The following is a 14,256-nucleotide window of genomic DNA, read 5'->3' as shown; positions in this document are numbered from 1 at the left end:
GTTGGTGGTTCGAGCCCACCCAGGGACGTGGCATAATTTTTGCAAGAAGAAAATAGAGTTTTATTCTCATCTTGTCACTGATAGACCTAAGGTTATCATCCAAAAGACTTATAAAAGTGTAATTATATAGTAATTGTAGTGGAGGACTATGTCATGGATATATGTTCTGTTAAGGGTTTATGCACATTTTCGATCTATTGAACGAAAATTTTAGGGATATGTTCTGGTAATTGATTTCTGGTAAAAGAAACCCAGCTAGATTTTAGATGAATAATGAAAGGCTAATAAACGCCCGGTCGAATTTTTAAAGATGAAATGCCGCTTTTACATGTGACAATTACATCAATATATGTGTAAGATAGTGTCGATTAGACCGTTATAATCAATTGGTCAATATAATTCATCCTTTAATATGTTGTATACGGTATACATGCATATGACAAATGTCCAGGTAAAAACATCACTACCTAAAAATTCTAAAGCTTGACATGCGAGTCTCTGTGGCGCAATTGGTTAGCGCGTTCGGCTGTTAACCGAAAGGTTGGTGGTTCGAGCCCACCCAGGGACGTGGCATAATTTTTGCAAGAAGAAAATAGAGTTTTATTCTCATCTTGTCACTGATAGACCTAAGGTTATCATCCAAAAGACTTATAAAAGTGTAATTATATAGTAATTGTAGTGGAGGACTATGTCATGGATATATGTTCTGTTAAGGGTTTATGCACATTTTCGATCTATTGAACGAAAATTTTAGGGATATGTTCTGGTAATTGATTTCTGGTAAAAGAAACCCAGCTAGATTTTAGATGAATAATGAAAGGCTAATAAACGCCCGGTCGAATTTTTAAAGATGAAATGCCGCTTTTACATGTGACAATTACATCAATATATGTGTAAGATAGTGTCGATTAGACCGTTATAATCAATTGGTCAATATAATTCATCCTTTAATATGTTGTATACGGTATACATGCATATGACAAATGTCCAGGTAAAAACATCACTACCTAAAAATTCTAAAGCTTGACATGCGAGTCTCTGTGGCGCAATTGGTTAGCGCGTTCGGCTGTTAACCGAAAGGTTGGTGGTTCGAGCCCACCCAGGGACGTGGCATAATTTTTGCAAGAAGAAAATAGAGTTTTATTCTCATCTTGTCACTGATAGACCTAAGGTTATCATCCAAAAGACTTATAAAAGTGTAATTATATAGTAATTGTAGTGGAGGACTATGTGGACTTCCGGTTTGACTTCCATGATGTGCTGACGTGTTTTCATCAGAGAGTGTAATCCAGAAGATATTTAGTATACCCGCAGGCCATCAAGTTTTGGTGGCCTGCTATTGTTGAAGTTGCTGTTCCAAGTCAGGTATATTCTGAACTTTTGATTGTTATTTTTGAATTTTGAGTGACTTTAGACTTCCCCTTCGCCATGTCAGGTGAGAGGGGAGGCCGTCTTTTAAAAGAACTGACATTAATTGTCGATGTTGCAGACAACAAGAAGGTTGGTGCAAATAGTATTATAGAAGAAGCTGAGGTTTTGTGTGGAGAAGGAAATGTTTTAGCTGTGGTACCCAGAAGTGGTAACTTATATGAAATAACTGTAGCAAATGGTGATGCGGCTGATGAACTCAGTAATGGTCCTTTTGTAATTGGTTCAACGAGATATAATTGCAAAGCGATATATTCCAAAGATAGAGTTGTAAGCTTTATGCACCTGCCGGTCTTTATCTCTGATGATGTGATTAGGGATAAGTTGGAAGCATATAATGTTGAATTAAAATCCCCGATAAAACAACACATGTATGATGGTACGAGTGTGACCGACGGAACTAGGTATGTTGTGGTTAAATTTCCGCCAAATATATCAAGTCTACCGTATACCATGAAGTTTGATTTAGGTAACAATCAACATGAATACATTAGAGTCAAACACGACCACCAATCAAAGGTGTGTTCGAATTGCTTGTCACCTAATCATTTGTATCTGAACTGTCCAAACAATAAGTGTTATCAGTGTCAGAGTTTTGGGCATATTTCCAAGTATTGTGAAAGCTCCAAATGTATTAAATGTGGATTTTATCCTCGTAGATGTAAGTGCGAGACGTCAGATAATTGTACTGCCTCTGAAAATCCTGAAAAAAAAGACGAAAAAAAAGACACAGAAACTAAACCAAAACAGCGTGATACCAATGAAAACGAGCATAACGATGAATCCGAACAACCTCTCCAAAAGAAAAGCCGAGTTGAAAATGACACACCTACAAGTGAAACGTTAGAGAAATCTAAACCCGTTATTGACAATTTAAATGCCGATACCGTTATAACCGTTGAAGTACACAACAATGCAGATACCGTTATAAACGTAGATGAACATAACAATGATGAATCCAATGGTGACGAAATACATATAATCGAGACTGAGATGTGTGAAACAGAAAAACCGTGTGAAACAACGACGACCGAGGTTGCTGATGAAGCAGTTGATAATGAACTTGATTTACTTATTGATAATGACAATGTTGTTAATTCTTTTGATAATAATGTGCCCAGCCCTGGGGATATATCTGAAAAGGGGGGTACAGATGTTGTGTGTGGTAAAGAGTCAGAGGACATGGAACACGAAGAGTGTACCATGACCTCTGACCCTGATGTATCTATTGACAAATTGAACTCAGAAAACGAGTCTTTGGTTGAAATGACTGATGAAGAAATGGCTAATGAATTAGTGAAATATGGTGGTAGAGCTAGACGTAATCGCATTGTTGTTAGGCCAAATATTCCATATGTTAGAAGACATTCTGTCGGTAATAAGTCGAGTCCTAAAAATACTTAATTTTTCGCTTTCAAGGGACAACTTATTTGGTATATTTTTTTCTTGATGGTTCAGTGTGTTTCCATCAATGTTAATGGTTTGTTAGATGTTGCTAAATTTAGAAAAATTGTGTGCAATCTGTTCTGAAAATAGATATGATATTGTAGCTTTACAGGAAACCTTTTGGAACCCTGATTTTATTGTTGAAAACAAAAAACATTGGTATGGTGAAATTTTTTTTTCATGTTCAGATACAAACAGACAAGGAGTAGCATTTCTTGTTAGTCCAAAGTACAAAAATTATGTCACTGAAATCAAAGGTTTTGATGGTAGATTTATTTATATTCAACTTGAAGTTGATAATAAAATTATCGACATTGTAAATGTATATTGTCCAAATGTCGTCAATGAGAGAGATCTGTTTCTGAAAAAAGTAAATGATAATATACCAAAGTCGGATGATTTGATATTGCTTAGTGACTTCAATCAATCACTATCCCCATTGGATAGGGTTGGAAAACATTTTGAAGATAAAGCTTTTAAATCGCTTAATAATTTATTAGATAGCTTTAACATTTATGATGTGTGGCGCGCTCGATTCCCAACCTCGCGGGTATTTTCTTGGAGACGTGTGATCGAGAACAAATTAGTCCAGAGTCGGATCGATTATATTTTCATTTCTAAAATGTTTACGTCGTTCGTTAAAAATGTGTATTATAAACACACAGCTTTTACGGATCATTCGTTTGTTGTATTAAATATCGATTTTTCTTTAATCGAACGCGGGCCGGGTGTGTGGATTTTCAATAATATGCTCCTGGACGACGAAGTGTATGTTGAAAAAATAAACAATTTAATTATAAACGAAAAGAACTGCCGACTTTATAATGAAGCCCCATTAATTTGGATAGATAATTTAAAATATAGAATAAAAAGAGAAACTCAAGTGTATGCTAGAGATAAAAAATGTAGAGAAAAAGCTGAATATTTTAAAATACAAAATAAGTTTGATAAAATTTCAAATCTAGCAGCAAATAATTTAGAGTATAATGCGAATGAATATGAAGAAATAAAATCTAAAATAAAAGATTTTGAGGATAAAATATGTAAAGGCGCAATTCTTAGATCAAAAGCATACTGGGCTGTTGAAGGCGATAAAAACTCAAAATATTTCCTGCAGTTGGAAAAATTTAGACAAGAAAATAATGCTATTAAAGAATTAGAAAATGATCAAGGCAAATTGCTGACAAAATCTACTGATGTCTTAGATGAAATACAAGATTATTATAAAAATCTGTACTCATGTACGAATATTGATGAATCTAAAATGAAAGAAATTAGCAATTTTCTAACAAATAAAGTTTCTGAAGATGATGTAAATTTTTGTGATTCAGATATAACATTAGAAGAAATCTTTAAATCTTTACATGAAATGAATAAAAACAAAAGTCCTGGTTCTGACGGTTTAACAGTCTCGTTTTATTGTAAATTTTTTCATTTATTTGGTGAAATTTTTCATAAAATTTTTCAAGTCATAGATCAAGAAAAAGTAATGCCTCGTTCAATGAGATTAGGTATGATAACATTGATTTATAAAAAGAAAGGCAAAAGAAATAAAATTTCAAATTATAGACCCATATCGCTATTAAATGTAGATTATAAAGTCTTGGCACGAATAATGGCTAATAGATTAAAACATGTACTGCCTAAAATAATTTCTCCCAGTCAAACATGTTGCATTTTGGGTAGAGACATTGCTGACACAACTGCAAGTCTGAGAGACATAATTGAATTAATAGAAAATGATAATTTAGAAGGATATTTAATTAAAATAGACCAAGAAAAGGCCTTTGACAGAGTGGACCATAAATATCTATTTCATATTTTAGAAAAATTTGGATTTGGCCCTCAATTTGTTCATTGGATAAAACTGTTTTATAAAGGAATTAGGAGTACAATAAAATGTAATGGATTTTTGACAAATTATGTGCCAATTTTAAATAGTTTAAGACAGGGGTGTCCAATTTCTGCTCTTTGCTACGTTATAGCAGCTGAACCTCTAGTACAGGCAATTTTGAAAAATAAAAACATAAAAGGAATAGAAATTCCAAATTCAGATAAAAATTCTACCGTGTTTGCGCACGCAGATGACTTTACTTTTACAGTTAAAGATAAACAGTCCATAGATGAAACCTTTAAAGTGTTAAATACTTATAGTGAAGCTTCAGGTGCTAAAATAAACAAACAAAAATCAGAAATAATGTGTTTAGGTTCAGGTTCAATATTAAATCAGGAATTAACAGATTATAGAATAAAACAAGCTGATGAAGTGACACAAATATTGGGAATTTACATGGGGAAAAATTCTGAAATTTGTGATTATCTAAATTGGGATTCAAAAATAAAAAAGGCAAAAACCATTTTATACTTTTGGTCTAAAAGAGAATTAACGCTGCACGGGCGTGCAACAGTTCTGACATCATTAATTATGTCTAGATTTTATTACACTTTAACAGTTTGTCCAATTCCGGACAAGTACAAAAATGAAATAAAAGCAATAATATTAAAATTTCTTTGGCAAAATAATTCTCATTTAGTAAAATACAAAACAGTAGTTGCGGCTAAAATTGAAGGAGGGTTGAATGTCCCCGACATTCATTTAAGAATGCAAGCTTTTAGATTAAAATTTTTCAGTAAATTTCTAGATTCTAATTGTCATGCACTTTGGAAGAGTACAATGAGATATTTTATAAACAAAATAGAAAATATGAAAATCGCCGAAAATATTGCGTATGCTTGCTTTAATTTAAATCAGATAAAAATCTTACCAAAATTTTACAAAGAAATGATCCAGGCATATTATGCAATTAAATCCAAAGTTGATTTCAACATACACGTCCAGCATATCTATGAAAATCCGTTATTTTGTAATCCGGTTATTAATTTGAAAGGCAAAACACTGTTGTACAGAGAATTCATAAATTCCGGTATTGTTAAAATCAAAGATATTTGTTACGAATTTATTCCAGGTTTTCTTTCAAAAGATTCAATCATTGAAATAGTACAAGAAAAATACCCAGAATTACGAAGTTGGGTGATCATAAATGCATACGGAAGAATTTTAAATGCAATACCGCAATTGTGGAAAAACGAATTAACAGCAATAAATCCAGTTAATGTTGACAGATTTCCATGTTTAACGGTCGGAACAAATATGACCGAATTCCCGAAGGCTACTACAAAAATTTTCTATAAACTCCTCCTACAAGGGTTTTCCGAGCCGCCCACATCAGAAATGTTTTGGTTGAAACATTTCCCTTCAATATGTTTTCGTGCATTATACCGGGTTGTCAATCAATGTCATATCCCGCCTGAGTGTATAAGTCTAAATTATAGGGTGGCAACAAACACTATATTTACCCTTGATAAATTACAACGTATTAACAAGGTAGATAGTAACACGTGTTTGTCATGCAAATCAAGCCCTGAGGATATGTTTCACCTTTGGAGTGGTTGTATGTCTCAGATCGATTTCAAACGGTATTTAATTGACATAATACACAATGTACTTTTAAAAGATACACAACATCCAATTATGGATTATGATCAGCTGATCTTACATGGATATTTGGTTAATACAAAAGCAGTTAACACATATTTTGTCAATTTTCTATTAAGTGTTGCAAGATTGTCAATATATAAAGCAAGACAATTAAAAATTTACGAAGAAAAAGATATAGGTACAAAAAGATTATTTATCTTTACAATACACAAATATGTTGAATATGAACACACATATTACAAAATGACCAACAAATTACATCTTTTTATTAAATATTTTGTGGAAAAGAATCCACTGCTGCTGTACACACATGAATCGGGTAGCTACAAACTTTTAATTTAAAACGTCCATCAGTGAGGGTATGGATGGGGGGGTCTGTTATTCTGTAAACATTTAATTTTCACCCCATTTTTCTCTAATCTTTAAAATATTAACCCTCTTTTTTCTCTAATCTTCCAAAAATTAACCCCTTTTATTCTCTAATCTTCTATTTTTTGGCTCATTATTCTCTAATCTTCATTTTTTAAGGGCATTATTCTTTAATCATTTAACCCCATCCAAACCCTCATCAGTAGACGTGAAGGTAGAAAGACATTAAGAGTTATTCCTCTTGTATCAATATGTTTTATTAAGTGCCTGTGATAGACGATATTTTATATTTTAAAATTGATAAATATTTTGAGCTCTCATAGACAATCAATGAACATTATTTCGAGCTCTGTATAGAAAGTAAACATACAATCTAGATGGAATTCTGTTAAGATTTACTAACACATAAATTGGTAAATTAACAAAAATTGTTTTAAATACTAGTGAATTCGGAGACTTGCCGATTCACATTTTATTGTACATATTGTGAATAAAAATTTTATTCAATGAAAAAAAAAAGCGCGTTCGGCTGTTAACCGAAAGGTTGGTGGTTCGAGCCCACCCAGGGACGTGGCATAATTTTTGCAAGAAGAAAATAGAGTTTTATTCTCATCTTGTCACTGATAGACCTAAGGTTATCATCCAAAAGACTTATAAAAGTGTAATTATATAGTAATTGTAGTGGAGGACTATGTCATGGATATATGTTCTGTTAAGGGTTTATGCACATTTTCGATCTATTGAACGAAAATTTTAGGGATATGTTCTGGTAATTGATTTCTGGTAAAAGAAACCCAGCTAGATTTTAGATGAATAATGAAAGGCTAATAAACGCCCGGTCGAATTTTTAAAGATGAAATGCCGCTTTTACATGTGACAATTACATCAATATATGTGTAAGATAGTGTCGATTAGACCGTTATAATCAATTGGTCAATATAATTCATCCTTTAATATGTTGTATACGGTATACATGCATATGACAAATGTCCAGGTAAAAACATCACTACCTAAAAATTCTAAAGCTTGACATGCGAGTCTCTGTGGCGCAATTGGTTAGCGCGTTCGGCTGTTAACCGAAAGGTTGGTGGTTCGAGCCCACCCAGGGACGTGGCATAATTTTTGCAAGAAGAAAATAGAGTTTTATTCTCATCTTGTCACTGATAGACCTAAGGTTATCATCCAAAAGACTTATAAAAGTGTAATTATATAGTAATTGTAGTGGAGGACTATGTCATGGATATATGTTCTGTTAAGGGTTTATGCACATTTTCGATCTATTGAACGAAAATTTTAGGGATATGTTCTGGTAATTGATTTCTGGTAAAAGAAACCCAGCTAGATTTTAGATGAATAATGAAAGGCTAATAAACGCCCGGTCGAATTTTTAAAGATGAAATGCCGCTTTTACATGTGACAATTACATCAATATATGTGTAAGATAGTGTCGATTAGACCGTTATAATCAATTGGTCAATATAATTCATCCTTTAATATGTTGTATACGGTATACATGCATATGACAAATGTCCAGGTAAAAACATCACTACCTAAAAATTCTAAAGCTTGACATGCGAGTCTCTGTGGCGCAATTGGTTAGCGCGTTCGGCTGTTAACCGAAAGGTTGGTGGTTCGAGCCCACCCAGGGACGTGGCATAATTTTTGCAAGAAGAAAATAGAGTTTTATTCTCATCTTGTCACTGATAGACCTAAGGTTATCATCCAAAAGACTTATAAAAGTGTAATTATATAGTAATTGTAGTGGAGGACTATGTCATGGATATATGTTCTGTTAAGGGTTTATGCACATTTTCGATCTATTGAACGAAAATTTTAGGGATATGTTCTGGTAATTGATTTCTGGTAAAAGAAACCCAGCTAGATTTTAGATGAATAATGAAAGGCTAATAAACGCCCGGTCGAATTTTTAAAGATGAAATGCCGCTTTTACATGTGACAATTACATCAATATATGTGTAAGATAGTGTCGATTAGACCGTTATAATCAATTGGTCAATATAATTCATCCTTTAATATGTTGTATACGGTATACATGCATATGACAAATGTCCAGGTAAAAACATCACTACCTAAAAATTCTAAAGCTTGACATGCGAGTCTCTGTGGCGCAATTGGTTAGCGCGTTCGGCTGTTAACCGAAAGGTTGGTGGTTCGAGCCCACCCAGGGACGTGGCATAATTTTTGCAAGAAGAAAATAGAGTTTTATTCTCATCTTGTCACTGATAGACCTAAGGTTATCATCCAAAAGACTTATAAAAGTGTAATTATATAGTAATTGTAGTGGAGGACTATGTCATGGATATATGTTGTTAAGGGTTTATGCACATTTTCGATCTATTGAACGAAAATTTTAGGGATATGTTCTGGTAATTGATTTCTGGTAAAAGAAACCCAGCTAGATTTTAGATGAATAATGAAAGGCTAATAAACGCCCGGTCGAATTTTTAAAGATGAAATGCATTACATGTGACAATTACATCAATATATGTGTAAGATAGTGTCGATTAGACCGTTATAATCAATTGGTCAATATAATTCATCCTTTAATATGTTGTATACGGTATACATGCATATGACAAATGTCCAGGTAAAAACATCACTACCTAAAAATTCTAAAGCTTGACATGCGAGTCTCTGTGGCGCAATTGGTTAGCGCATTCGGCAATTAACCGAAAGGTTGGTGGTTCGAGCCCACCCAGGGACGTGGCATAATTTTTGCAAGAAGAAAATAGAGTTTTATTTTCATCTTGTCACTGATAGACCTAAGGTTATCATCCAAAAGACTTATAAAAGTGTAATTATATAGTAATTGTAGTGGAGGACTATGTCATGGATATATGTTCTGTTAAGGGTTTATGCACATTTTCGATCTATTGAACGAAAATTTTAGGGATATGTTCTGGTAATTGATTTCTGGTAAAAGAAACCCAGCTAGATTTTAGATGAATAATGAAAGGCTAATAAACGCCCGGTCGAATTTTTAAAGATGAAATGCCGCTTTTACATGTGACAATTACATCAATATATGTGTAAGATAGTGTCGATTAGACCGTTATAATCAATTGGTCAATATAATTCATCCTTTAATATGTTGTATACGGTATACATGCATATGACAAATGTCCAGGTAAAAACATCACTACCTAAAAATTCTAAAGCTTGACATGCGAGTCTCTGTGGCGCAATTGGTTAGCGCGTTCGGCTGTTAACCGAAAGGTTGGTGGTTCGAGCCCACCCAGGGACGTGGCATAATTTTTGCAAGAAGAAAATAGAGTTTTATTCTCATCTTGTCACTGATAGACCTAAGGTTATCATCCAAAAGACTTATAAAAGTGTAATTATATAGTAATTGTAGTGGAGGACTATGTCATGGATATATGTTGTTAAGGGTTTATGCACATTTTCGATCTATTGAACGAAAATTTTAGGGATATGTTCTGGTAATTGATTTCTGGTAAAAGAAACCCAGCTAGATTTTAGATGAATAATGAAAGGCTAATAAACGCCCGGTCGAATTTTTAAAGATGAAATGCATTACATGTGACAATTACATCAATATATGTGTAAGATAGTGTCGATTAGACCGTTATAATCAATTGGTCAATATAATTCATCCTTTAATATGTTGTATACGGTATACATGCATATGACAAATGTCCAGGTAAAAACATCACTACCTAAAAATTCTAAAGCTTGACATGCGAGTCTCTGTGGCGCAATTGGTTAGCGCATTCGGCAATTAACCGAAAGGTTGGTGGTTCGAGCCCACCCAGGGACGTGGCATAATTTTTGCAAGAAGAAAATAGAGTTTTATTTTCATCTTGTCACTGATAGACCTAAGGTTATCATCCAAAAGACTTATAAAAGTGTAATTATATAGTAATTGTAGTGGAGGACTATGTCATGGATATATGTTCTGTTAAGGGTTTATGCACATTTTCGATCTATTGAACGAAAATTTTAGGGATATGTTCTGGTAATTGATTTCTGGTAAAAGAAACCCAGCTAGATTTTAGATGAATAATGAAAGGCTAATAAACGCCCGGTCGAATTTTTAAAGATGAAATGCCGCTTTTACATGTGACAATTACATCAATATATGTGTAAGATAGTGTCGATTAGACCGTTATAATCAATTGGTCAATATAATTCATCCTTTAATATGTTGTATACGGTATACATGCATATGACAAATGTCCAGGTAAAAACATCACTACCTAAAAATTCTAAAGCTTGACATGCGAGTCTCTGTGGCGCAATTGGTTAGCGCGTTCGGCTGTTAACCGAAAGGTTGGTGGTTCGAGCCCACCCAGGGACGTGGCATAATTTTTGCAAGAAGAAAATAGAGTTTTATTCTCATCTTGTCACTGATAGACCTAAGGTTATCATCCAAAAGACTTATAAAAGTGTAATTATATAGTAATTGTAGTGGAGGACTATGTCATGGATATATGTTCTGTTAAGGGTTTATGCACATTTTCGATCTATTGAACGAAAATTTTAGGGATATGTTCTGGTAATTGATTTCTGGTAAAAGAAACCCAGCTAGATTTTAGATGAATAATGAAAGGCTAATAAACGCCCGGTCGAATTTTTAAAGATGAAATGCCGCTTTTACATGTGACAATTACATCAATATATGTGTAAGATAGTGTCGATTAGACCGTAATAATCAATTGGTCAATATAATTCATCCTTTAATATGTTGTATACGGTATACATGCATATGACAAATGTCCAGGTAAAAACATCACTACCTAAAAATTCTAAAGCTTGACATGCGAGTCTCTGTGGCGCAATTGGTTAGCGCGTTCGGCTGTTAACCGAAAGGTTGGTGGTTCGAGCCCACCCAGGGACGTGGCATAATTTTTGCAAGAAGAAAATAGAGTTTTATTCTCATCTTGTCACTGATAGACCTAAGGTTATCATCCAAAAGACTTATAAAAGTGTAATTATATAGTAATTGTAGTGGAGGACTATGTCATGGATATATGTTCTGTTAAGGGTTTATGCACATTTTCGATCTATTGAACGAAAATTTTAGGGATATGTTCTGGTAATTGATTTCTGGTAAAAGAAACCCAGCTAGATTTTAGATGAATAATGAAAGGCTAATAAACGCCCGGTCGAATTTTTAAAGATGAAATGCCGCTTTTACATGTGACAATTACATCAATATATGTGTAAGATAGTGTCGATTAGACCGTTATAATCAATTGGTCAATATAATTCATCCTTTAATATGTTGTATACGGTATACATGCATATGACAAATGTCCAGGTAAAAACATCACTACCTAAAAATTCTAAAGCTTGACATGCGAGTCTCTGTGGCGCAATTGGTTAGCGCGTTCGGCTGTTGACCGAAAGGTTGGTGGTTCGAGCCCACCCAGGGACGTGGCATAATTTTTGCCAGAAGAAAATAGAGTTTTATTCTCATCTTGTCACTGATAGACCTAAGGTTATCATCTAAAAGACTTATAAAAGTGTAATTATATAGTAATTGTAGTGGAGGACTATGTCATGGATATATGTTCTGTTAAGGGTTTATGCACATTTTCGATCTATTGAACGAAAATTTTAGGGATATGTTCTGGTAATTGATTTCTGGTAAAAGAAACCCAGCTAGATTTTAGATGAATAATGAAAGGCTAATAAACGCCCGGTCGAATTTTTAAAGATGAAATGCATTACATGTGACAATTACATCAATATATGTGTAAGATAGTGTCGATTAGACCGTTATAATCAATTGGTCAATATAATTCACCCTTTAATATGTTGTATACGGTATACATGCATATGACAAATGTCCAGGTAAAAACATCACTACCTAAAAATTCTAAAGCTTGACATGCGAGTCTCTGTGGCGCAATTGGTTAGCGCGTTCGGCTGTAAACCGAAAGGTTGGTGGTTCGAGCCCACCCAGGGACGTGGCATAATTTTTGCAAGAAGAAAATAGAGTTTTATTCTCATCTTGTCACTGATAGACCTAAGGTTATCATCCAAAAGACTTATAAAAGTGTAATTATATAGTAATTGTAGTGGAGGACTATGTCATGGATATATGTTCTGTTAAGGGTTTATGCACATTTTCGATCTATTGAACGAAAATTTTAGGGATATGTTCTGGTAATTGATTTCTGGTAAAAGAAACCCAGCTAGATTTTAGATGAATAATGAAAGGCTAATAAACGCCCGGTCGAATTTTTAAAGATGAAATGCATTACATGTGACAATTACATCAATATATGTGTAAGATAGTGTCGATTAGACCGTTATAATCAATTGGTCAATATAATTCATCCTTTAATATGTTGTATACGGTATACATGCATATGACAAATGTCCAGGTAAAAACATCACTACCTAAAAATTCTAAAGCTTGACATGCGAGTCTCTGTGGCGCAATTGGTTAGCGCGTTCGGCTGTTAACCGAAAGGTTGGTGGTTCGAGCCCACCCAGGGACGTTTGGGATTCTCAACTGAGCGCAGCCTAGGATGGACGTGTCATAATTGCTCTGGTGTACAATCTGTTTTTCAACAGGATATTATGATTCGATAATAACTGTAAGAATTTATTTATGTTTTGTTGACAAAACTGTATTGTATTAAGAAGAGAAACTGTCATTATAAACTGTAGTTCCCCCTATTCCGACGATTTATTCGTGTGGAAAAGGGGGGTCGTTTCGGAGCACTCGATTGTTTGTTGACAAATTTGGGCTGTGCTTGCTTGTAATTTTTCGGAATAACCGGCGAAATGGAGCAAACTAGTAAAAAATCGAATTTTTCTCAACCAAATGGTAGCCGTGGTGCTGTGAATGGATATAATCAAAAGCAAAATTATGTTCGTGATGTAGTCGTATCAGAGAGATTGTACTGTGAGAATTGAAGTAATCAATACAGATGTTATTGGTGAAAGAATAGTAATCGAAGATATTGAAACAATACTGGTTTAAATTCGGTGTTAGCTGTTGTCAAAAATGATGCCATGTCGTATGATATAACATTAGATAGTAAGCAGACTGCTTTCAATCTAGTGCAAGAAGGTATTGATATTGCAAATAATGAATATCAAGTCAGCATGCTACATTCGGATATAACTGTTGTTTCTATTATGAAACTTCCATCGTTTATTTCGGATGATGATATAAGAAGTAAATTAGTATCAAAAGGGGTAAAATCGTTTCTCCTATATACAGACGAGCAATACCTGGAACGCAGGTAGCAGACGGGACAAGATTTATGAGATGCAAATTTCCACAAGGTATGTTCGCTTTACCATGGACAATACCTTTCAAAATCGTCTCAGATACAAAATATTTTCGGCTTGTACATAACAAACAGATGAAGGTTTGCTCGGAGTGTTTGTCACCGGAGCATATGCGTAAACAGTGTCCGTACTTTGTTTGTCACGGGTGTGGCCAGTATGGACATTCAAAGAGACAATGTAAAGCTAGTAAATGTAAATATTGTCATAATTTACCGTTGTTT

General features: G+C 34.0%; 13 non-coding genes across 13 annotated transcripts; all 13 read left to right on the top strand.

The window, feature by feature from the left end:
- The first annotated feature begins 494 nt into the window (after nt 1-494).
- On the top strand, nt 495-568 carry Trnan-guu (transfer RNA asparagine (anticodon GUU)). Its single transcript has one exon. It is a non-coding gene; the product is annotated as a tRNA-Asn (tRNA).
- Nucleotides 569-1,034: 466 nt separating this feature from the next.
- On the top strand, nt 1,035-1,108 carry Trnan-guu (transfer RNA asparagine (anticodon GUU)). Its single transcript has one exon. It is a non-coding gene; the product is annotated as a tRNA-Asn (tRNA).
- A 6,671-nt stretch (nt 1,109-7,779) lies between these two features.
- Trnan-guu (transfer RNA asparagine (anticodon GUU)) lies at nt 7,780-7,853 on the top strand. The gene has a single exon. It is a non-coding gene; the product is annotated as a tRNA-Asn (tRNA).
- Nucleotides 7,854-8,319: 466 nt separating this feature from the next.
- On the top strand, nt 8,320-8,393 carry Trnan-guu (transfer RNA asparagine (anticodon GUU)). The gene has a single exon. It is a non-coding gene; the product is annotated as a tRNA-Asn (tRNA).
- A 466-nt stretch (nt 8,394-8,859) lies between these two features.
- Trnan-guu (transfer RNA asparagine (anticodon GUU)) lies at nt 8,860-8,933 on the top strand. Its single transcript has one exon. It is a non-coding gene; the product is annotated as a tRNA-Asn (tRNA).
- Nucleotides 8,934-9,393: 460 nt separating this feature from the next.
- On the top strand, nt 9,394-9,467 carry Trnan-auu (transfer RNA asparagine (anticodon AUU)). Its single transcript has one exon. It is a non-coding gene; the product is annotated as a tRNA-Asn (tRNA).
- Nucleotides 9,468-9,933: 466 nt separating this feature from the next.
- Trnan-guu (transfer RNA asparagine (anticodon GUU)) lies at nt 9,934-10,007 on the top strand. Its single transcript has one exon. It is a non-coding gene; the product is annotated as a tRNA-Asn (tRNA).
- Nucleotides 10,008-10,467: 460 nt separating this feature from the next.
- Nucleotides 10,468-10,541, top strand: Trnan-auu (transfer RNA asparagine (anticodon AUU)). The gene has a single exon. It is a non-coding gene; the product is annotated as a tRNA-Asn (tRNA).
- Nucleotides 10,542-11,007: 466 nt separating this feature from the next.
- Trnan-guu (transfer RNA asparagine (anticodon GUU)) lies at nt 11,008-11,081 on the top strand. Its single transcript has one exon. It is a non-coding gene; the product is annotated as a tRNA-Asn (tRNA).
- Nucleotides 11,082-11,547: 466 nt separating this feature from the next.
- Trnan-guu (transfer RNA asparagine (anticodon GUU)) lies at nt 11,548-11,621 on the top strand. Its single transcript has one exon. It is a non-coding gene; the product is annotated as a tRNA-Asn (tRNA).
- Nucleotides 11,622-12,087: 466 nt separating this feature from the next.
- On the top strand, nt 12,088-12,161 carry Trnan-guu (transfer RNA asparagine (anticodon GUU)). Its single transcript has one exon. It is a non-coding gene; the product is annotated as a tRNA-Asn (tRNA).
- Nucleotides 12,162-12,623: 462 nt separating this feature from the next.
- On the top strand, nt 12,624-12,697 carry Trnay-gua (transfer RNA tyrosine (anticodon GUA)). The gene has a single exon. It is a non-coding gene; the product is annotated as a tRNA-Tyr (tRNA).
- Nucleotides 12,698-13,159: 462 nt separating this feature from the next.
- Nucleotides 13,160-13,233, top strand: Trnan-guu (transfer RNA asparagine (anticodon GUU)). Its single transcript has one exon. It is a non-coding gene; the product is annotated as a tRNA-Asn (tRNA).
- The last annotated feature ends 1,023 nt before the right edge of the window (nt 13,234-14,256 follow it).

This window comes from Mytilus galloprovincialis, chromosome 1 (assembly GCF_965363235.1).
Source record: "Mytilus galloprovincialis chromosome 1, xbMytGall1.hap1.1, whole genome shotgun sequence".
Lineage (NCBI taxonomy): Eukaryota > Metazoa > Mollusca > Bivalvia > Mytilida > Mytilidae > Mytilus > Mytilus galloprovincialis.
The sequence above is the reverse complement of the archived record's forward strand: the minus strand, read 5'-3'. Positions and strand labels throughout refer to the sequence as shown.